Raw genomic sequence first — 21,889 nt, 5'->3', positions numbered from 1 at the left:
GCGCTAAGCTTTTGTTTCAATATGGCAAACGATATTAGTCTATCGCGCCACCTAATCACAGAGGCCGTGCTATCGACGCAGTGGTGACATCTTCCGTCGGTACTGCCGCTTTATCAGTCATGGTACTGTCGGCAGCGTTGCTCAGCCGTGACGCCTGTAGAAGTCTGACCGATAGTCACTGTGCTTTATTGGTAGGTCGCAATAAACACGAAAACCCGACATGGTAGCTCAGTGGCTATGGTGTTGGGCTGCTGAGCGTGGAGGTCGCGGGATTGAATCCCGGCGGCGGCTTTTCTGTGGGGGCGAAAACACCCGTGTACTTAGATTTAGGTGCACGTTAAAGAACCCCACGTGGTCGAAATTTCCGGAGTCCTTTACTACGGCGTGCCTCATGACCAGAAAGTGTTTTTGGCACGAATAACCCCATAATTTACTTCTTGTAATAAACACGAAGCACTATGGTGGTTGCAAAAAGCAATTGATTGAAAGTGCGGATTTTTCTGTGAACGCTCCTATATAGTTCTGATGTCTGAATTTAAATAAACAGCGACGTTTGTGTGCGTTCTATTGTCTGTGTGTTGTCTGCTTCACGGCGTTAGAAAAAAGGGGTGCTCTTTATTGAGTGCGCAGAAGCAATATGGTACTGAGGTGTTCGTGAGATCATTGTATAAAGATACAGGAGGATTAGTTTTCATGCTCAGACAGTACCGTAAATTTTTTTAGGGACGCATCAACGATACAAAACACCCAGTTATTATTTGTGCGCGCAGTTCCAGCGCTTGAACTCATATTATCGGACTGCTTCAGCTCATATTGCTAACACCATGCCGCCACCAATACGTGCAGAGAACCATCTGTAACCTTTGACGTGCAACGCGCTTCGCGTCTGACCCTTCGGTCACGTATTTGCTACGCGTAGGCGTAAGCGAGATAGTTGACTCGGAAGGCACGAGTAGGAAGATTGAGGTGAGGGCACGTCGTTCATCTAATGCCGTAGCTGCTTTCATTGGGTATTCGTTTTGAGCCCGACTGAAAGAACAAAGCTGTCGAGCCGTCGTTCGATTGCCACGTCGGTTGGTGAATACTCCCTTATTTTATCGCTTTCTTTGTTGTCCCTCTTTCGAAACGTTCTTTCTTTTTTTGAAGCGATCGATCAGATAGAAGGGAGGATAATGCTTTCGGGCTGGCGTCGTACTTAAATTGCGAGGCTTCATTTTGTCCCGAAATTCTTGTCTCTCGCCCTGCGCGTCTTGAAATGAGACCTTTTTTTTTTTGCGTGTGCGCCGAGACGGCCGGTCTTCATCGAAACTAATGACTTCGGCGGCCGCCCATTACAAGAGTTTCACTGGAGGAAGCAATGATGTTGATGGCTTGAGGCGCCGCTCTATTTTTGTCTCGATTCCTTTGTAGCGAAACGATCCCCCGCCGAGCTGTAATAATTTATCAAGCCTGGCAAACATGTGTCTGCGCGCCACAGGCGGGTGGGAGTATAAGGGGACATGATTGCTACGTAAGAAGCACTCGGACCGTTCGAGCCACGACCCGGAGATGTGGCGTGATTTACAATGGAGTATGAGCCGCAGTGTTCAGCAGTGGTGATTAAGCGGCACGTTTAGTTTCCAAATACACCGGAGACGTCGTTAAAAAACAACGTTTTTTTTTATAATGAAAAAGTGATCTTTTGGTGTGATCACAGTCGAAAGACCGCTGGTACAAAGTCTCGAATTAGGGCCTACAGATCGCCAAATTTTTGAATAATTAGTTTCTTTTATTCTATGAGAACGACCCCTCCTGAATAATTACGCGGATTATGTCGGTCCTTTACTTAAGGAAACGCTAAGGAGCTGGAATGAATTCTGTGCAATCAAGCATTATCTTTGAAGATTTCAATTATCTCATGAAGCGTAGTGCATAATAACTTTACGGTAGTGTGCGCTGCGAACAATGCGTGATCCGTGCAAAAGCTGTATTCATCTCGTTCTTCTCAATAATGGCGTACGGTTTAATTTCTTCGTGGCTGTCTTCTTTATGGCGGTGTTAAAAGCTACTCTGCGCGACTCTTTTCTCATCCTGCACGGGGCCATAGGCAACATAAGCGTTTCTACTACTGCAAAAGCATTGGGGAAAACTAGCCCTCGTAATCTAGAACGTTCCTTCTTCGCTCATCGCTCCATCTAGACTCAAGAAAGTGGATGGCAGCGCCGCCCATCGATGGGAGTGGTCATTTTCGCTTGGATAACAGTCCGCGAAAATTCTCCAGAAGTGTAGTGTCTTCATTAGCCGAGGCGTGGCGCCGTGCTCGACCGAACACAGCGCCACATAGGAAGCGACCACCTTCCAAAAGCGCCGGGATTCAATGCGAACGGACGCGTTACCTGTTCAGCGGTCGAGATGAGCAAAATACGTTTAGCGTATTAATGGAAAGAAATCAGGGAAGAGACTTATAGGAAAATAGTCATTACAGGCATAAGTATAACAACATAACGTAGAGGTAAATGCCAGCCTGCAAATCGATGTAGTAAAACCTGATTAGCTCCAGCAGGCTAGGTGACTATTTCTCGCCGCCTCGTTTCGAAGGGAACGTCGGTAGAAACCATTATCACCGTAATCATCATGAATTGGAGAGAGAACTTCGAGGCGAAAATCGTTCGAGAATGCGGGTGGTGAGTAACAAACTCGAAATAGCCAAAGAAACTTCCCAACAACATTCTATCGCTGGCAGGTATTGCAGAGGATGGACGAACTGTTAGCGGCGCGAGCGTTCTATAGAGACCACGACCATTCCCGGGAATTACCGCCACTAAGTCCTGACGGAACGGTTTTCTGAGCCCCGCACTATGGGCCCGGGACAATGGGGCCGCCTCCAAACGAGAGGGCGATTCTGTGGGGGCCAATCGTTCCAAGCTGGCCGCCGCCGACGACGACGGTAATCCGAATCCACATCGAATTTTATCCGCCCAGCAGGGCTGCCGGGATACTTTCGCCGAATGGACAGGCAGAAATGTGCGATCGGGGCGCGCGCCTGCCGATAAACTCTGACATAACGTCAAGCGGGGTTTGGACTCGCGGATGGGCTTTAGCACAGTTCATTATGGCTTCAAATGTCGGCGCCAGAGCTGAGTTACTCACGCGAGCGAGGTCGTACATATCTAAGCAGACAGGTCGTCTGCTGCCGCTAAGGCGCTTTTAAGAAGGGCTGAAACCTTATTGCGCGGCACCGAACAAGGCAGAATTGATGATTCGCCTCTCTGAACTATATTTGGGCTTCGAAAGGCGCAGCGGGTTGTCCGGACTTCGGGTTACCACAGGTTACAGAATGCAGCGTGTCCGAGACGAAAGTAGGAGAAAACAGACGCAGGGCAGGCGCTGACTTACAACTTGTCCTGGGTCTTTGTATTTTCCTGTCTTCGTCCCACTTGCGCTGCGTTCTAGTGAAGTGTGAACGAACTCGCTCGAATCAAGGTATTTAATTTGAGTTACTATTGTCTGTACGGTTTTATCTGGCATTCATCGATATTTCAGTGCACTGCCATTTTCGCATATACCTAATTCCGCATCGAAATGCGGTCGTCGGGTGGCTGGTACACGAACGCACAAACTCCAGCTCAGCGAGTGGCAGCAAGTGTTCGTTCCCAAAAAGGAAAGGGACAATGAGGCGGCAGACCCCAGGTGGGCGCCGTATTCTTCGTTTATTCACCAACAGCTTGCACGGTAAGGCCCATTGTTAAAGCGACCACCTAATATGTATTTGGCTACGAAACCAGCTAAATTAGGGCATTAAGATATGTCGACTATATCTTCATTGATACCTATGAGCCCGATGCGCTGTCAGCACTTCCTTTCTCTCGATAACGTAGAGGTGTTTCAGATATTTCAGCTTTAGCTATCAGCTATATTAGTTTCAGCTTTATCCTTGTCTTTCTTTTTATCTCTCCCACTTAGTGTCTCCTTTCAAAGCAGAGTACTGCGCTTATCGTAATCCAGGGTCAGTGACTACCGTAACGTCACATCATCTGCATGCGAGGAATACGTCACAGCCACATGCCCAAAGCGGTAGCCAAATTTTCAGCTCGTCAGCTGGCTACCACAATGACTGGATTAGTCCACGAGCGATGCACGGTTTTTTACATATCTGCCTTCTCGCCATAACGGCGTCCATCTCACAAAGGCATGCAGAGCACACGCAAACCCGAGGCCATAGTTATTTTGAATTGCACAGTCTGCGTCTAGCACTAAGACGTCGATTCATCACAATAATGTGTCGTCGCCATGTACAGACACAGAAACACTGGTTTACGTGCAGAATACAATGATCTAAATTAGGCACGTCCTCGGGTTAACCGTCTGCTTTCATATTTGTTTAACTCTTTCTCCCTCTAACGTAGACATTTCGTATGTTATCGGCCCTAATATTATATATGCGCACTTCGCGTGCCTACGTGTCACACACACACTCTGTGTTAACGTTCTCGCGTAGTTTCGAAAACGGGTACGTCTCTTGCCACTCGATCACTGCTGCGGCGCATGTGTTATCCATACATGCTTGCATATGACACAAATTGGGCGTGCTTTCCTGTTTTTTTTTTAACTTGTCATTTTGACGCTACATTGTATTGGTCCTCGTCTTTGTGTAGCTTGTTTTAATACCTGTTTTCTTTTTTAGAGAGTAATGAATGTTCTTTGTTATAAGGGCAGCAGCTTCTCACTGATGATGTTTATCGCTTATGTTCTGTTAGCCTTCTGAATAGTCTCTGTATATACAGATACTATTCAGAAGGCTAACAGCACATAGAAAATACCATGTATTGGTCTTCCATCAAGTATGCCACTTTTTTCAGCGCATTTCGATGCTCTAGGTCAAAGAAGTGTATTCTGAATGGAGTAGAAAAGTAGGCGGGGAATAGTAATGATTACAATAAACCTGGCCTAATAATCGCGGTCATTCAGAAGCATTTTTCGTTCCTTATTACACTTTCGAAACGCTGCCAGCATATTGAACTAAACTGTGCCTTCAAGAGATTTTGGGCAATCAGCCACATCAGCCCTGAATCGAGAATAGATTCGGTGACGAGCGAATATCAGGCTCTCGAGCTTTTGTAGTCATACAGAACACTGTAATTAATTGGCCAACGAAAAAAAAAAGAACCTAGTATTTTGAGCTATCCGTCTCGACGCAGCCACTGAGATCCAAGACGGTGGTTTTGAAAATTTAAGGCGAGATGAATTCAGTGCAGGTCATTGTATCACGCAGTTATCATATACCACCGACATATTGCGAAACTAAGTAAGCTTGGAACTTTCCAATATTGTTGAAATTCGGTTCCTATGTTGTAAAACTCTGCTAGTATAATAAGACCTATGAGAAAATATTCATTAGCCCCAGCGAGACGGCATGGAGGAATGTTTATTGAATAAAGCGTACTGAGCCGAGAAATGAGATGAAGCCGACTCTTCGTTTAGGGGTATCGGATCAATGTAGGGGCGCTTTAAAATGAATATAATGTTCGTCAAGCCTTGTGCAACGTTCTAGACGTCGCATGATTTGCTACTTATTCTGACTCAGTGTATGAGCCAAAGAGGAAATTACAAAATGGCTTAAACTACAAGAATCTCCTCAACAGGAGCTACACTTACAAAAGAAAGATATGAAGTGGTGATTTAGCGGTGAATGCGAGAAAATTACGTTAGCCTAGCGTCCCGTCTCTTTGAGGTCTCGCATTCATGCTTTAAATCGCGTTCGCCTCTTTACAAAATGTTCTGAAACTCTCTGAAAGCTCTCCCATCCTCTTTATACTACTACCACGAAACCGGATTCCCACACATCTTTACACATACTTCTTCTACTTTGGCATTCCTAATGTTAAAAAGGGCTGCGGGCATAATACTGAATACATAATACATAATACGGGCACTATATCCCGTGAGCACATCAATCAAAAGAGCCCTATGAGTTGCAGGGCTTCTCGCGACATCTAGTGAGATTACGCTAAACCAAAATATGCTGTAGATTTATTTGCAATCAGCGAATTATCCATTGAAAGCAAGAACGCCAGATGTTCTGAGTGGCACGGGTGCACCCCTGTATGTTTTGGTGCGACGATGATACGCTGTGTGTAAAACATGCATGTGGACACTCTATGGCAGTGCCACGTCTGTGTATGAAAATAAATTAGGGGTTACGACGCCTATGATAGTGTCATCATGACTACATTCTCTTACTATATATATATAATTTGTGGGTTCGGTTCCCGCCTGATGCAAGTTGCTTTTTCATCCACTTTTATTTCCATTAATTTATCATTTCTTCATTTCATTTATATAGCACAAGTAATTTCCCCTAAGTTGTCCTTGGTGTCAGTGTTTGTTGGCTTCTTATGCTATTACTTATAAAAATCGGGACCCTCAGTTAACCCCCTCTCTTCTCATATATATATATATATATATATATATATATTGTGAGAAGCCAACAAACACTGACACCAAGGACAACATAGGGGAAATTACTTGTGCTTAATAAATGAACTGAAGAAACGATAAATTAATGGAAATTGAAGTCAATGAAAAAACAACTTGCCGCAGGTGGGTACCGAACCCACAACCTTCGCATTTCGCGATATATATATATATATATATATATATATATATATATATATATATATATATATATATATATATATATATATATATATATATATATATATATATATATATATATATATATATGTAGCTGTCAGATATTTAATACGGCGCCAGTATAAACAAAAATGGGGTAATGAACGTACGGGACGTTTAGCTGTCCGTTTAGCTGAAACCGTTTAGCAGGCTCTTAAATCTGTGATCCATCATATACTCGATATCCTTTGCAACACGGTATCGCTCAAGCGGTTTCGTTGTGCTTATCATGTCATTAAGCGCTACCCCTTGCGTTAACGCCAGTCGCTTATCACTTGGAGAGCCCACAAGACCGACTAATAAATTATACGAAGCACCACACATTCCGCGGCCGTCTCTAACCACGTACACTGAATATTCTTAAAGGCTAAATGACCTTGCAGTCTCTTTTCTACTGATGTTATATGCTGTTGTAAACAAGTATGTCAGTGATGGCACACATTTATTGTCTTATTTCCTTGTTTTTATTTTCTTCTTTCTTTTTTTTGTCGTGGAAGTTTTGAACCAAAGTGTACTTTGTGCTAACTTATCAGTCGCAGACGGTTCAGGTTGCTTGCGTACAGTAAAAGTAAAGCAACAATGACTGCTTATGTCGGGAATATGAAAAAGAAAATGGTTCGTAGAAGGCGCTGCTATGCTAGAACTGTTCCTAAGGTTACTTGCTAGGAAATCGCGATGTTTGAGGCAAGTCGTTAACGAAGGTGAACGGCCAATGGCAATCAGCTTTGTGAATATGGGCCCAGAAAACAAAACGCGCAATGCTAGGGAAAAAAAGAAAAAAGAAGTTGCGCAGCCGAATCGCGGCATTGGCCCGCAATAAATGAAAGCTTGGAATGAAATTGCTGATTGATCGGGAATCGCGACAAGGAGTGTGCACTGTTAGGCGAAGTCACAGGCCGCACTTGAGGATTGATCGTTCCACGGTGCTGTGGGTCTGCACGGCCATACGACCTCAGTGAGACGGACGGGAATATTAATCAAAACCAAGGGCTTGTCCTGTCATCTTGTTCCGTTCAAGTCTCGACTGTCTCGCACATTTTCCCTCTGTGTTTGCTTTTAACCGTATTCATCGTATGGCTTCTTCTTTCTCTCTGGAGCCGTTTGCGTTCCATTATTTCGAGTGAGAGTGTTCGCCAGGAATTACGTACTATTGATTGCCTCAAATGTTACGCCTGTCCTTATCCGTGAGGTTATTACAAGTGTGCATAGAAAAAAAAGGAAACAGTAAGAAAGAAGTCGACCGGTCGTGTGCGCGGCCATTTTCAACCTGCAATGGCTCTCGGCACTAGAAGTCATTTTCTCTCTACAGTTCTTTACGCACGTACAAATACTATCAATATTTGGTAACAGCAGATAGGTCAACATTTACGCAAGAAAAGAGCAGAGGGAGTAGGCCACCAGCCAGGCAGCTGGCACGCTTCAGGTTCTGTGCTTTTACCTTACTGGCTTGCTTTCGCTCGCCCGTGTACGTGAACGTTCTAATGGTCAAGTTGCTTCCCTGAAAACATAAGTATAGTGGGTCGGTGCATTCTTTGCGGGCAACATTGCGAGACGACACGCCACGTCTTCGTAAAATATTGCTAATTCTCTCAAGGTGGCTGCTTCACCGATGTTCTTATCTTGAAAAGATGAATGGACAGGACAGTTGCTATCAAGAAAGTTAGAGGACATCTGAACGAAAAAAAAATAGGCCTTTAGAACAACCGCTCATCAAACTAAAATAAGCTGTGTGTTACAGTAACCGAAGAAAGAATGCATAGGCGCATTGATGTCCAGGTAACATAGAAAAGGCAAGACCGTTTCTTAGTGCGGGAAAGTTAAAAAAAATCAAGGAGGTTTGGTAGGTTCAAAAGCTCTCCGGGTAGCTCGTACGTTCGATGCGTTCACTAATAGTAGGTGCTAACACAAAATAGCTTTCCGCTCATTCCGGGACACATTCTACAGCGAGGTCTCATCTTCTCCCTGGTCTTTTTCCTTTTTTTTTTCTTTTTGCAGAGAAGGTTTGGAATCCGTGGGCTCATTAGGAGAGAGCGATGAGGTCTGCGGGTGAATGTGTAGGCCCGTGCACGATAGATAGGTACGTGTAAGCCGTCTTTCTCGCATCGTAAGCCCCATCTTTTCTGTCATTAGAACCCTGTATCTAGCTTTTTTCGTATGAACTGGTAGGAAACGATACTCTCATCTACCGAGGCACAGTTTGTTCGTTTGACTATCTGTAACAGCTTATAAGAAGAAAAATCTATAGTGAGATTCAGAAGATCGACTTTGAGACGTTGAGTCAAGGCCCTTGTCAAGTACAAATGAACATCAAAGCATCAATCAGTGCGCAAAACTTAACTGCTTTCAGAAACTTGCTCTGTTAGGAACAAGTACGAAGCTGCAATTGTGCTTTCCAGCAAGTTGTGTATTTGGGCCTTGCGGCCTCTTGCTGAGTAAGTCACAATTGACGAAAGAAAGGGAAACATTATTTCTGAACATTAAAACTGGAAACATAATCTTACAATTGGTACGCGTTATATACCTCTAATCACAGGCTAAACTTATGTTTGTGCGTTCCACAATACGGTCAGCCAAGTTTCACCACGGAGCAGATGACTCACTTAATTTACTCAGGAGTTCCGCTTGTATATCGCTGAGAGGCAATTAGTGAGTTTCCTGCTCCATGACTCAGCTTCATTCACCTTCACCGTTCGTCAATTTCTCCAGAGTCACGCAAGGACTGAAATGCATAATATGGCAAAAGTGTTTGCCACAGGCAAATCATAACGACAAATTTATCTTTAGACTTCACAGAGGAAGAACTGTCATAGCGAAAGTGCCCAAAACTTTCTATGTAAATCGATGTTGCTGCGGCAAAGCTCTGCTTTGTCGTGACAGAAGGATGTAGGGCCCCCACAACACCTGCATAGAGTGCGGTAGATGTGCGCGTTTGCATCGTCTAGCATACAAGGCTGCTTCGAAGAAATGTTCGTTCAAATTGCTTCGCCTGCGGGAAATGGACCCCGACAAGACTTTATGGCCTCCCAACTAAGGTAGAGCGATGCTAAGCAAGTACACTTTACCGAATTCGACTGGACGTCGCCTTCAATCACTCTTGTCGGCCGTGCGGACAGCCCGAACGTTAAAATTATTCGTAATAGCAAATTACAGCCACACTGACGTTCGACATGTTATTAGCTAAGGCGGCCAGTCAGCGGAAAGGATCCCTTACGAACAGAGAGCAGGAAATTCGGCCTCTGGAAATTTTCGTCGCTGCAGCAAAAAGAAATTTTCAGAATTAAAAAGAATCAGTGCAACCCAAATAATGACAACTGTTCGTGGTTTGATGAGCACTAAACGGCTATGCATTAAACAGCTGCCAGATATATCGCGAAATACTCGGCACCACCCTGCGAGTTCAGCTCCGGCCTGGTTCAATTCGAAGGGGCCCGATGCTGATTGCGGCGACAGAACGGGTCTGCCAAGCGGAAAGGTCTTTTTTTTCTCGGAGACCCATTGTCAGAGCGTGCACATGGTGCCGGCTTGTCGCTTCCTCCTTGCCGCCCATCTTGTGTCGGTTCCCCCCTTCGCGCGGGAAATGAACGCGGAGGGAAAAATACGAACTCGCGTTCGCGAACGGCAAGCCCCGTTCCTCTGGCGTGTCCCCGAACGCGGCGCTAATTTCGCGAACGGTCCGGCCCACTAATTAACAGTTGCTTTGCGCTGACTCGATACGCGCGTCCGTCGGCCCGGCTTCCTCTCCGCAGAATCTCGTCAGCGCACCGGGCCACCTTCGCAAGCTCACGTTGCTGTTTAAGTTTTTTTTCTTAATTACTGTTCTCTTCGAGTAAGTTATACGCAGCGCGCGCAAAGATTGACCTGTGACAAACTGCCAGAGAACTGGGTTGCGACAATTGTTTATCATTACTAAGTATTATCACTCTTTGAAGCTGAAAGCATTTCACACCAGTCGTAATGAAAGCGGCGAAGTAGTAAAAAAAAGCAAAAAGAAAAGAGAAGGAACTATTCATAGTGTCGGTCGTTATGAAGTTGCTGGTGCGCAAAGTGTATAGAACAGCACTGCTTTTGCATTAGCTGTTCAACTATGCATTTCTAAAGGATGAAAAGTATATCGCTTCCGTATACAGATTACTATGTTCTCTACATCCAATTTACCTTGCCGGCAAAATGCAGGAGCGTGAAAATGCGCAGTCGGCGGCGCAGGCTAACCATTTACGAAATAATTTTTATCACGTGTTTTAATTAGCTATCATATCTATTCCAATATAACGCACGCGAAAACAAAGACAACTTCTCGAGCACTCGTAAAAGTGCACGTAAAAGTGTAGATAAACAACTTCTTTCTCTCTTTCTTTTTTTTTTTTTTTTGTAGCGACGTGCTGCGCAACCTCTCTGAAGACGATTATGCAGCTCACTGTATGTCCTTGCGTAACTTTCTCATTCCTTTCTTTTATCTGGGTGTTTTATTTTTACTTTACATCCCGTTCCTTGTCTTACACGTTCACCGAATCGTCTCTGGTTCTTTTTATCGCCCGCTAAAGCCTAACACCGCTCCTTCAACCGTACGCTTCCTTCAACGAAATTCTGCTTACGGGGCTCCGTTTCTTTTTTTTAAATCCTTGCCCGTCTCCCTCTTTAGCTCCATCATTCCTGTAAGTCGTTTTTCAATCAGCCGCACATCGTGGCGGCTTTAGAGCTGACGAGGGTTCCAGGCTTACTTATCCTAGCATAACTCATTGGTGCCGTAATGAAGCTCTCATAAAAACAAAATGATGTTTTGGTTGCCTTGTGTAAGCTGCAATATTTCGTGTTGATTCTAGTGGCCATAAAAAAAGAAAGAAAGAAAGAAAGAAAGAAAGAAAGAAAGAAAGAAAGAAAGAAAGAAAGAAAGAAGCGATAAGCAATCTGTGTGGTAACGGAACTGGAATAGGCGCGTCCGGTTTGTCATGGTAAATGAAACTACACTTTTATTGACAGTTTAAAAAAAAAAGCTATTCTGCGTACAAATGGACTAAAAGAAAAAAGAAAAGCTCAAATACGGCGCAATGAGAAAGTTTCACTTTCAGGAAGAAAATGGTTTCTGCATGCGGAGCGCACTCGAGACGATCAATCAGCCGCAGCAAGATAAAGTCTGCCCAGAGCCGCGCCGAGGTTTCGTAAGCTCCTGCGCCGGATGATTAGAACAGGTAAGAAAGTGACTCGAAGCAGTAACAGCCTTTTTTTCTCCACGCACTGATTGAGTGCGTAGACAATTCGAGTTGACTCGAAAGTACACGACGCTTTATTTCATCGCCGCAAAGTACTTTCGATTTTCTGATACGCAGGCTCTCGGAAGAAGCTTTTTTTTTATCGAAAAGAATAAGGTTCAGTGCGCGAGCGAACCATCCATATCCTTGTTTCCGACGGAATTTTCCTTTCTTGATGCAAGGCTTTAAAGTGTGTTACTTACTTGCTTTCTTATGTTTGGCTTTGATGTTGGTAGAAATATGGGTTCCATTCGCTGAATAAACAGTTGCGTGTGGGATTTGGGTGCGTGAATGCGGGAGTACCAAATTGACCTAACTACTTCAATAGGTCTTTCCACAGCAACCGTTCCAATTTCAATAATGCAACCAATTTTCGAACGATTCGCTTTGTCGCATTGCGGGAGCCCAATCATACAAATTTGTTTTTTTTTTCTTTCAGCGTCCGTAATTATCGGAGAGTGTGTCCCATGCTGCATGTTAAACCAGGCGCTGTCACCTGTTTCGATCGCTGCATACCTCGTAGAATTAGTTTTATATACTCGAATGTGTTTAACTAATACTAAGGAATGCAACCACAAAAACAGTAAGAAAGAAAACGAATGTGTTCTCTCAAGCTTGCTGGATAACAAACGATAGAACAAATGACTGCTACAACGTGGAATATGTGTGTGTTACCTGCAGTCCTAATGGAAGGAATGGAAAATTTCTTGATGCTGAAATTGGAAGGTGGATGCGCGCTACGAAAAGTTGAAGTGGTTAATCACAATGGCTATTTTAGTTTCGCTCCCTTGCCCACGGATGCATAGAATGAAACGATTAGAAGATAGGATAAGAAGAACGGACGAAATTTTTTTAATTTATGTAGATGTCTGGCACAAGCACCTCAGGTAGTACGTACCCAGTTAAGAAGGGTGGAGTTGCTGCGGGAATGTTGTTCACTGTGTATTTTTTTCCTTTTTTTTTTAAATCCCAAACTTGCTCCGCGTCGCGCTTGACTGCTGGTTAGTAGTAAAGGAAAATGAAAAAGGATTCATCTGCCTTTTTTTTACGTATGCGGAGTGAACCGGGTAAAGAGCACGAGAAAAAAAAGATAAGAAAGACAGAAGAGTGCTCAAATGAGTATTTACGGTTGCGGATTGCTCACGCAGTATTTAGTTGCCCGTAAGAATGCCATGGACGCTCAGTGTACACACCTAAACAAATTTAGATATCGCAAGAGCTCTTGCTTATGGTCGTTTACATTTCAAAAGCCTTAAGGTGCTGAGAACACCATACGAATAAATGCTTAGAAGCATACCACAGCTCTTGCATCGGCAGCAAAGCACGAATTCACATTGCGATTCGTTTAACCCGTGGTAGTTGCACGAAAACAATGGAGGCATGCTGGGTTCGTTCATTGGTCGAGAATCCGCTTCCTTTCTCTTATTTTTCTTTTTCAGATCGCGCAAAAAATGCAGTGAGTGGGATCAAACAGTCTGTAGTCTATATACATATAAAGTATATGTTAGCTCTCAGGATCTTCTGGGCAAAATGAAGTGCGAGGAAGTTAAATGTGCCTAGCGGAGTCAGAGGCTTTTGAAGCCCAGAACCGTATTCCGTAATTGCGCAGGCTTGTGTCGCAGCCTCTGAGATATCTTGGTGGTGGAAGAGCGTGACAAAAAACGGATCCACGTCGCGGGAGTATGTGGGCGCCAACGCTATGGCTCTCGACTTTGTCCGACTTGTCCGGCCCCTTCGTTATGTGCGCGTGTTAGCTTACTGTCTGGCACAATGCGAGCACTAACCGATTCGTACAAGATTTCTGTTCCTCTGCGTTCCCAATAAGCTGCCGCCATGCCTGAATATCACGTTCGCATGCTTTTACTTTTTCTTCCTGGTTTAAAGGGACACTAAAGAGAAAGAAATAGGCTGAGCTGTATTAGTAAATTGTCCTTCCGCACTACCAAAAATAATAGGGCCACTCTTACCAGGAGAAGATACTTGCTAAGCGAGAAAAGACGCAAGAACCGAAAAAAAAAAGAAATGAAAACATACTCGTGGCCCCGCCGTTTAGAAGTTCCCGCACCAGCACACAGTGATGTCATTGATTTCGACAGCGTCAGCTCGTGAGCCTAGTTAATATTTTACATGAACTACATCCTGTCAAAAAAAAAAGAAAGAAAGAAAAGAAACAAGCCAGTTAAGGACTTAGCAAGTTTCAAGAATTTCGCTATGGTCTAGCGGCGTCAACACGAGAAAGCACTTCGAAAGGTGTGTGATATCACGCTGTCGTACCGGCAGTGCGGTTTCTTGTCTTGTCTTGTGTCCCAGACAGTGGCGCATACCCACTATGGGGGATTGGCCAAGAAGCAGGCGGTTTTTCCTGTGCTTAGAAGTAAAGCCAAACTAGATTTAAATTGTGGAGCGTGAGACTAGAACTGTAATTTAGACGTGTGATGAACATATTGTGAAGAATTTTGATAAAATAGTTTAACGTAAATAGATTAAATAATACAATATATTGATAATTTTAGAAAGTCGGCAAGGTTTCTGAGCAAAATAAAAGCAGACAAAAAAGGAAGAAACAAGCTTGACCGATAATTTCCTTTTCTTTTTGTAATCAGCCTAATACCGTGAAGTTGACGTAAATACAGTTTTTAAGGAATTAACTATCAATATAATATTCTAAAACTGTTTAGTGTCTCTCTTCAGTGCCCATACAAGGGAATTAAAGGCTACCCGCCCACGACAGAATATCTTTTTTTTTTTGATACCTGAACATGTAAATACAAATTGTGATGATGATGATGAAGCCTCAATTAATGGCACAAACCTACAATAGGGGATGGGCCATGAATCGGCTGGTAATATGATTGAATAAATAAATAAATAAATAAATAAATAAATAAATAAATAAATAAATAAATAAATGGTCAGTCGACTTCAAAAATTGCAGTAATGGCTGCGTTGCTTTCTGAAAGGCTGATGCATAAGGTCACAGTACAGCAAAAAATGACTCTGAGAAATGGAACTGAGTCCTGTGGGTTTATCACTTTCTAACGTGAACAAGAATATAAAGGATGTTCTATTGACAATTGGCATCGGCATGAGTCGCGCCTAAGCTTAACAGTCATTCTAGTGAGGAATGGTTAGGGTAATATTCGTGGCGTTTAAGAATGACACTTGACATGCGCACTGCACATCACTGTACAAGTGCCTACACGGAGAATCTTCAACTTGCATGAGCCGACTTCTCTATTTAAAGGGAGGGGGGAGGTCTATGCGTTATTTCTAGTGTATGCGCCATCAATATTCCATCTTTTCGCCCAACCTTAACGAGGCGGCACACGAGGCTGCGCGCGCGCGCTTACAGACCACGCGGCTTCACCCGACCACTCGGAGAACAAGGACGCCCCCACTACATAGAATGAAATCACTAAACGCTACTACATACAACGTAGAGAGTATAGCACGCCACACCGCACGCTCACTCGAGCTCAAGCGGTTACACCCAGAATGCTACAAACAGACACATAGCCCACGCAAAACAGACTACACCATTACATGCCTGAGCTCTACGACAAGTCTTATTGCACCAATTGCAATAGATCCCTTAACGTATATCATTTACTCTGGCCGTGCTCGCAAGCTCACATAAACTACGAACAGGACAAGCGCAAGTTTGAAGAAGCAATCCGGAGCGAAGAACTCGCTCCCCAACTCTGGGCCGTCCAGCAGGTCCACGACGCCGCCAGGAAACTCAACCTCCCGGTTCCGTCGTGAGAGACGCCCACTACAGAAGAGCCCAAAGCTCTCGTGGCCTGCAGGACCTTGAATACAGTTGATTTCCTTCCTTCCTTCCTTTTCGCAGCATCCGGTTCCGCAGGTCTGAATCATGCAACAATTATTTCTCAGTAGTTCATCACTGTTTATATGTCCGAACTTTAAGTCAGATCTAGCCACCTTCTGGGCGTATAGCTTTAATCACCGCGTGTAAAGACTCAATGCGCAAAAACGGAATGGGCGAAAGTTGATCGCAGGAGGCGTACCGCTACGTGCCGTGGTTGCGTAGTGGCTACGGTGTTGGGTTGCTGAGCATGGAGTTCGCGGGATCGAATCCCGGCTGCGGCGGCCACATTTCAATGGGGGCGAAATGCGAGAACACCCGTGTACTTAAATTTATATGCACGTTACAAAACTCCAGGTGGTCCGAATTTCAGGAGTCCCTCAACTACGGCTTGCCTTTGTAATCAGATCGTGGTTTTGGCACGTAAAACTGCATGGTTTAATTTTAACTACGCCACTATGGAATACTCGGCGCACGCATTATGGATCGGCCATCTCAGACCCGAAGGACAGTTCAAAGATATCATCCATTTTTTTTTCAAGCCGGTTCTCATCACTGACCGGTGTGTTACGAACATGAAAAATCCCACGTTTGAAGCAGTGCTTTCTGTGCAAACGCTCCCGGAACTTCCTGACCGTGGCTGCTGGGTGCTGCTGCTGTATGGCCGACTAGCTCATATTAAAGAAAAAAGTGAATCACGTGCCCGATGATGGGATCGAACACCCGATGCTCAAACCATTAGGCGACAGTCACAAATATTTTTCTATCGTACCAACGCCAGCTAGCTCTTTCAGATGATTGCTGCGTGTGCCATAACGCGTAGCACGGGTGTGCTACAACAGATGCGCTCTCGGGGCCAGCTTCCTTTACGCGAGAGACGCTGAAATGAGATGGGAAAATTTGTAGCATTTTATTGACTGCTTCACGAAAGCTTCCGTTCTCCATAGACTCCAAAACGTGCGTTGGATCTGAGCACTTTCTTACTTTTTTTTTTCTTGTCTGCGTACCACGAGTACACGCTGAGAGCAACTCCAAGTGCGGGGAGAAAGTGAGCGTCTCTATCTCCCCATGTTCTTTGTGGCGAAAATCGCTTTTATTGGCCCGAAAGCAAGTGAAGGTGTTACTCAGTGTGGTTAGTTGGCATGTCGGCGATACATTCGGGGTGTTTGTCTCAAACTCTGGCTATTCGAAATGCACTTCACGGGTGCTTTTCGTCGTAGGTGGCGTCGCAGCGATTTCGATCAAATTAACGCCAATTTTCACGATAGGTGACCAAACTAGCAAGAAAAACTTGTTACCATTGAGTTCTGCCATTATATATTACGCACTCGCTTCCGAGTTATCATTTAAAAAAAGGATTCGAGACAATTAGCAGAAGGGGTTTCGCGAGAATAAGTATAACTTTATCAATCTAATTGTTTGTTAATTTCTTACTGTAATCTCTTTTGTATCTTAATTATAAGCACAAAGATATCTGCATGCATAACGTTGCTTGGCAACAACGCCGCAGCAGCTACCTTACTTTCATAAGAAAGAAAAAGAAAGAAATGCGATTTAGACAATTGTTCAACTCCTGTGAGTGTTAGTGAGAAGCACTCATCTTCTTCTTTTAGGATTTTGGTCCAGCTTCTATACCACTGGTTCAAGCGGCCACAAAAAGTCACGCTTAAAAAAATTGACCGCATTGGTCCATTATTCGCAGCTATTGAAAGTGTGGGACTACATTTAATGTTTCAGTGGATTGTCTGTTATTTTTGTTCCCAGCAGAAGGTATTCTCGTATAAAATTATTCTTTACTCCATCTTCGTTTTCAGCCAATCTAGGCAACAACAGGATCACGTTTCTGCCCCGTCATACCATGACTGTGCTTCATTGCGCTTCAGAACTGCAGCTCCTCGTTTTTTGCGTGTGCAAAAAGAAAAAAGAAAGGAAGCACAGATAAAAAAAAAAAAAAGCTGCGAAGAGACAGAAAGTAGCTCAGTGAAACACTTCAAGTTACTTCAAAAGCTTGTTGCCATTAAGACAATCACAGCTTCGATCCCTTGTGCCGCAATATTGCAAATCGCCCCTTGCATTGTGCTTTCGTTCATGCAAGAATATCCCATGTTATATTGTAGCATCGTTGTGTGATACATTTGGTGAAAGGAACTACAGCGTACCTACAAGGGAAGACGTATAGTGGATGGCTGCGGATAACCGTATTCATTTCTCACTGCAACGACACCTTGATATTATTATGTTTCATTTATTATCCATGACACTTGGAAGTTTGGACCTGCCGTAGCGTGAAATTGAAGGACTGTTTCGAGCTCGGCAGAGCATATTGAAAACTTTGGCAACTATCCATTAATCAACAAATCAACGTTTATTGCAACGACAGATCGAAGGACTCCGCATTGACTATAGAGAGCATTCCACTACGCATGATAGACACGCTTAACGGAACGCCATTGCGCATACGAAAGAAGGCGTGAAAAAAAAAACAGAAACAAAAGCGCGCGTTGTCACGAGACGCCACACTGCGTTCAAATCTTCAAAATATCGCTTCTCTGAGCACCGTTTGAGTGCTGGGTGCGTTGGCAGTAAAAGACGAGATAAATTGCTTTAACACATTGACGATGCGTGTCATTCGAGGTGTAAGTAAAGAGGAAACACGCGTTTCTTCCTTGTGCTCGTCCAGGTGAAAGCGCCTTTTATGAAAGATGCTGTCGGTGATCGCTATTATTTGGTCCTCCGGTTGAAAAGAAGGATGGTGACGCAGGCATCACGCAAACATTGGACGCGAACAAGAGACGACAAAGGCGGGATGATGAGAAGGCGATAAAAACGAAGCAAACTAGCTGTATGCATTAAAAGGAAAATTTACGCAAAGGCTTCATCCTGCTCCTTTCTTCGTTCGGTTCTTAATGTACATAAAACAAGTAGCGGTTGCGAACGTACGTGTACAAAGCGAGCAATGAAAGGAGCGAAAGAAACGTCTCGCTTCGTGAAGGTGTCAGGAGAAGCGTCACGCGAAGCTTGTGAAGAGGAAAATATTCTTTGCAGATTTATTTGCCCGCTTTAGTCGAGAGAATTCGTTTGCGCAACGGAGCTTTTATTCCCGCGTCTCACGTCGCTCGCACGCAATCTCGGTACCTACATTTTTTTTCTTTGCCCTGGCTTAAAGAAAACGGCCGCCTTAACAATGGCTGGTAATATCGCCTTGATGCGTTTATCTTTTATTCGTCTTTTCTAGGAACGTAGCAACCATTCTTCTAGTTGACTGCGTCCGGTGTTCTGCGCTGTCCTTTGCACGCACCTCTTATTCTTCGCTCGCTGAAAACCTTTGCCTTTATTTTATTCCAGTGTCGTATCTTATATTTCTGTCGTGTTTCTGGTGATCAGTGCGATCGTAACAGCGAGGAAATATTTGTTTGATCCTACCCTATAGAGGACAAAAGAAGAGAAAGAGTGTGATAGGTGACGTGTCGGAAGGAGCTGGTGAAAGGACGGTCAATTTTTTTTTCTTTCTTGTTTCCTTTTCCCTTCTTTTTGCGACGGCACCGGGAAACGCGAAGTGAGACGCCGCGTAGTTCAGGCTGTGGATTAATTTTGATCGCATGCTATTCTTAAACGCGCGGCTCGTCAATTATTTTCAATCTTGTGCTGCACTCAAGTTCACAAGTGCACAATGAAAGGGGCCTGCGTGATCTTCACTCTTGGTAATTTACCCGCCATGAGTCAGCGCGAATTCGATTTCGCGTAAACGTGACGAAATGTAGGAAAACCAGAGTGCTTGAGAAAACTGCGACGCCTTGAACTTTTAAGTCGGAAGGAACACGGCAATACCTTACTTGTGATTTCACGGGCCCTTGATTGTAAGTAGACTTAGTTCAGCAGTTGGTTCCGAAAGAATTAATACACGGGTGAGTTGGTATTTGTGCAGCGAACGTAGACACGTGCTTGAAGGAACACAAGAACGCCCGTCTACATCGTTTGTGTTCCTTCATGTCCTGTCTGTTCACGCTGCACAAAGTCAGTTTTCAGTACTTTGGAAGAACTTTATAACATGGTTATACGTTCGTGAAGCCAACAAAGAGTGAAGCCAGCGCAATCATAGGGGAACTCAACTGTTCTTCTTCTATAAAGGGAGGAACTAATAAGGAAATAAAAGTAAATCGAAAAGTGAGTGCCAATGTGGAAGATGTGATGGGGTTTCAGATCTTAAATGCGGTAAACTTCTCTTTTCGTCCACTTTAGTTTCTCTTTTTTTTAGCTTATTTGTGCGTTTCAAATAAAACAAACAGTTCGCGATTGCTAGCTTCTAGTGTCTTTTCATTTTCTTTTCATTTTATTTTCATTTATTCATACCCTCAAGGTCAGAAGGCATTACACAGGGGAGTGGTGGGACTCAGAAACACATTACAAATTCTAGGTTATGAAATATTAGCTAATGATTTACAATGTCTTGTTTGGAATTCTTGGCTATACATGGAATTGCTGGTTATGAAATGTTAGCTAATGATTCACGAACACGGACAATGTCCTACATGCAAATGATTGATCCGGGAAAGCGATTCCAGCCTTACGAGGTCTGGGGAATAAATTAGTAGAGGAACAAGCCTCTGCGCGTCATGGGCTAATACCGACTTTACTACTGTGATTAATGCGGGAAGAAATATAAGTAGGTGGGGAAACTAAATAAAGTCGGAGTTGTTGGATATGATAACAGGTTTTGTGAAAGAAAGAAAGCCTGGCGATCTTTTGGCGGGATGAAAGTTATGTCGGTTCGAACGCGTTTATTATTTAACGTTGTAATGGATAGTTCGACGGAAGCCCGTCTGGGCGGGATGAGACGAGACAAGGAAAGATCTTTCGACGAGCGGTTACAACCCTGCGTTCGTGAATGCTGTGCAGCACCGTTTGTTCAACCCTTTCCAAGCTGGCAGTGCCCGTCCGATGAAGCGTGCTTCCATTCCTTGCGTGCCCGGGATAAGCGAGACCTTATCACTGGATAAGTATGACGTTGAGGTGGCTCACGCTGCTGTGCGCCAACTGAGGCACAAACTCGTTAGTGGGAAGGATAAGCTACCGAAAGAACCCTTTGTTGGCGTTGTTTACAAGATCCCCTGTGCGGATTGCGATTACCTCCAACATAGGGGAGACGGGCAGCTTTAGAAAGCGGCTGCGCCGACATCGAAACGATGTGTATAAGGGAAGAGTGGCTTCAAATGCTTTGGCAGAGCACGCAGCAACGACTACGCGCGATAGTGACTGGATGAGATCTAGTCTAATCGGCCAGGAAAGAAACTGGAAGTCAGGTGTGCCTACAGAACACAAGCTCAATCGAAACGAAGGAACCCTCCCCCCGTCTTACGCGCGGTGCTTGCGCCACATGCTAAAACCTGTTTAAACAGACACTTCAACCATTTTCGCTCCATTGTGAACAAGGCTTCGGTATGGAAGTCGAAACGTCTTGTCTTTTAAATAAATTTCACTTTGTCTGTATACGTCTTTCTTTGTCCCGTTACTTAATGTTAGACTAGGTGTGCGGCGATAGTTGTCATTAATAAATCCGGTGGCGTTATTCTGATCAATTTCAATTGCAGTAACAAGATTATTAGAAAATAGGTGCCGCGTGTTTCGTAGTTTCGTAGAGGAGTAATTTTGTAGAAGGAGAAGTAAAGAAACAAACGCAAACATAAAGAGAAAGTTCCCTTTGTCTGAAACTTAAGCAAATGTCGCTCGTTTTCACCAAAGGATATGCGTTCGGCATAACCGACGCACCCTCCTGGAGCATCTTCGCTGTTCACGCAAGGGAAACTGAGAATGCTCACTTTAGGGAACCAGCAACCTTGTTACGGGATGGGGCACTAACGGGGCCGTATTCGCGCGCCAAATGGGGCTCGAGCAATGCGGCGAAGCGCCCGGAGTGAACGAACGCTGCAAGGAGGAGCCTAGCTTGGCCGGCATGCAGGCTTTCTCGCACGGCACGCCTGCTTTGCTGTATATTTTACGAGGCCCGCTCAACGAACGGCCGCTTGCCTGTTACATATGTATGGCCCGGCACCGGGTTGCATAGCGACGAAAATTGGCAATACGACGAATTCGCGGCGCACACCACTGTATGCCTGGCTTTGTATTTATGTAAACGCCTTAAGGCGAA

General features: G+C 44.3%; 1 protein-coding gene across 1 annotated transcript in view; it reads left to right on the top strand.

Moving 5' to 3' along the window:
- Positions 1 to 21,889, top strand: part of Tusp (WD40 superfamily protein Tusp) — a 209,080-nt gene that overhangs the window by 56,375 nt on the left and 130,816 nt on the right. The gene's annotated exons all lie outside the window — the stretch shown is intronic.

This window comes from Dermacentor variabilis, chromosome 6 (genome assembly GCF_050947875.1).
Source record: "Dermacentor variabilis isolate Ectoservices chromosome 6, ASM5094787v1, whole genome shotgun sequence".
In the NCBI taxonomy this organism is placed as follows: domain Eukaryota; kingdom Metazoa; phylum Arthropoda; class Arachnida; order Ixodida; family Ixodidae; genus Dermacentor; species Dermacentor variabilis.
The sequence above is the reverse complement of the archived record's forward strand: the minus strand, read 5'-3'. Positions and strand labels throughout refer to the sequence as shown.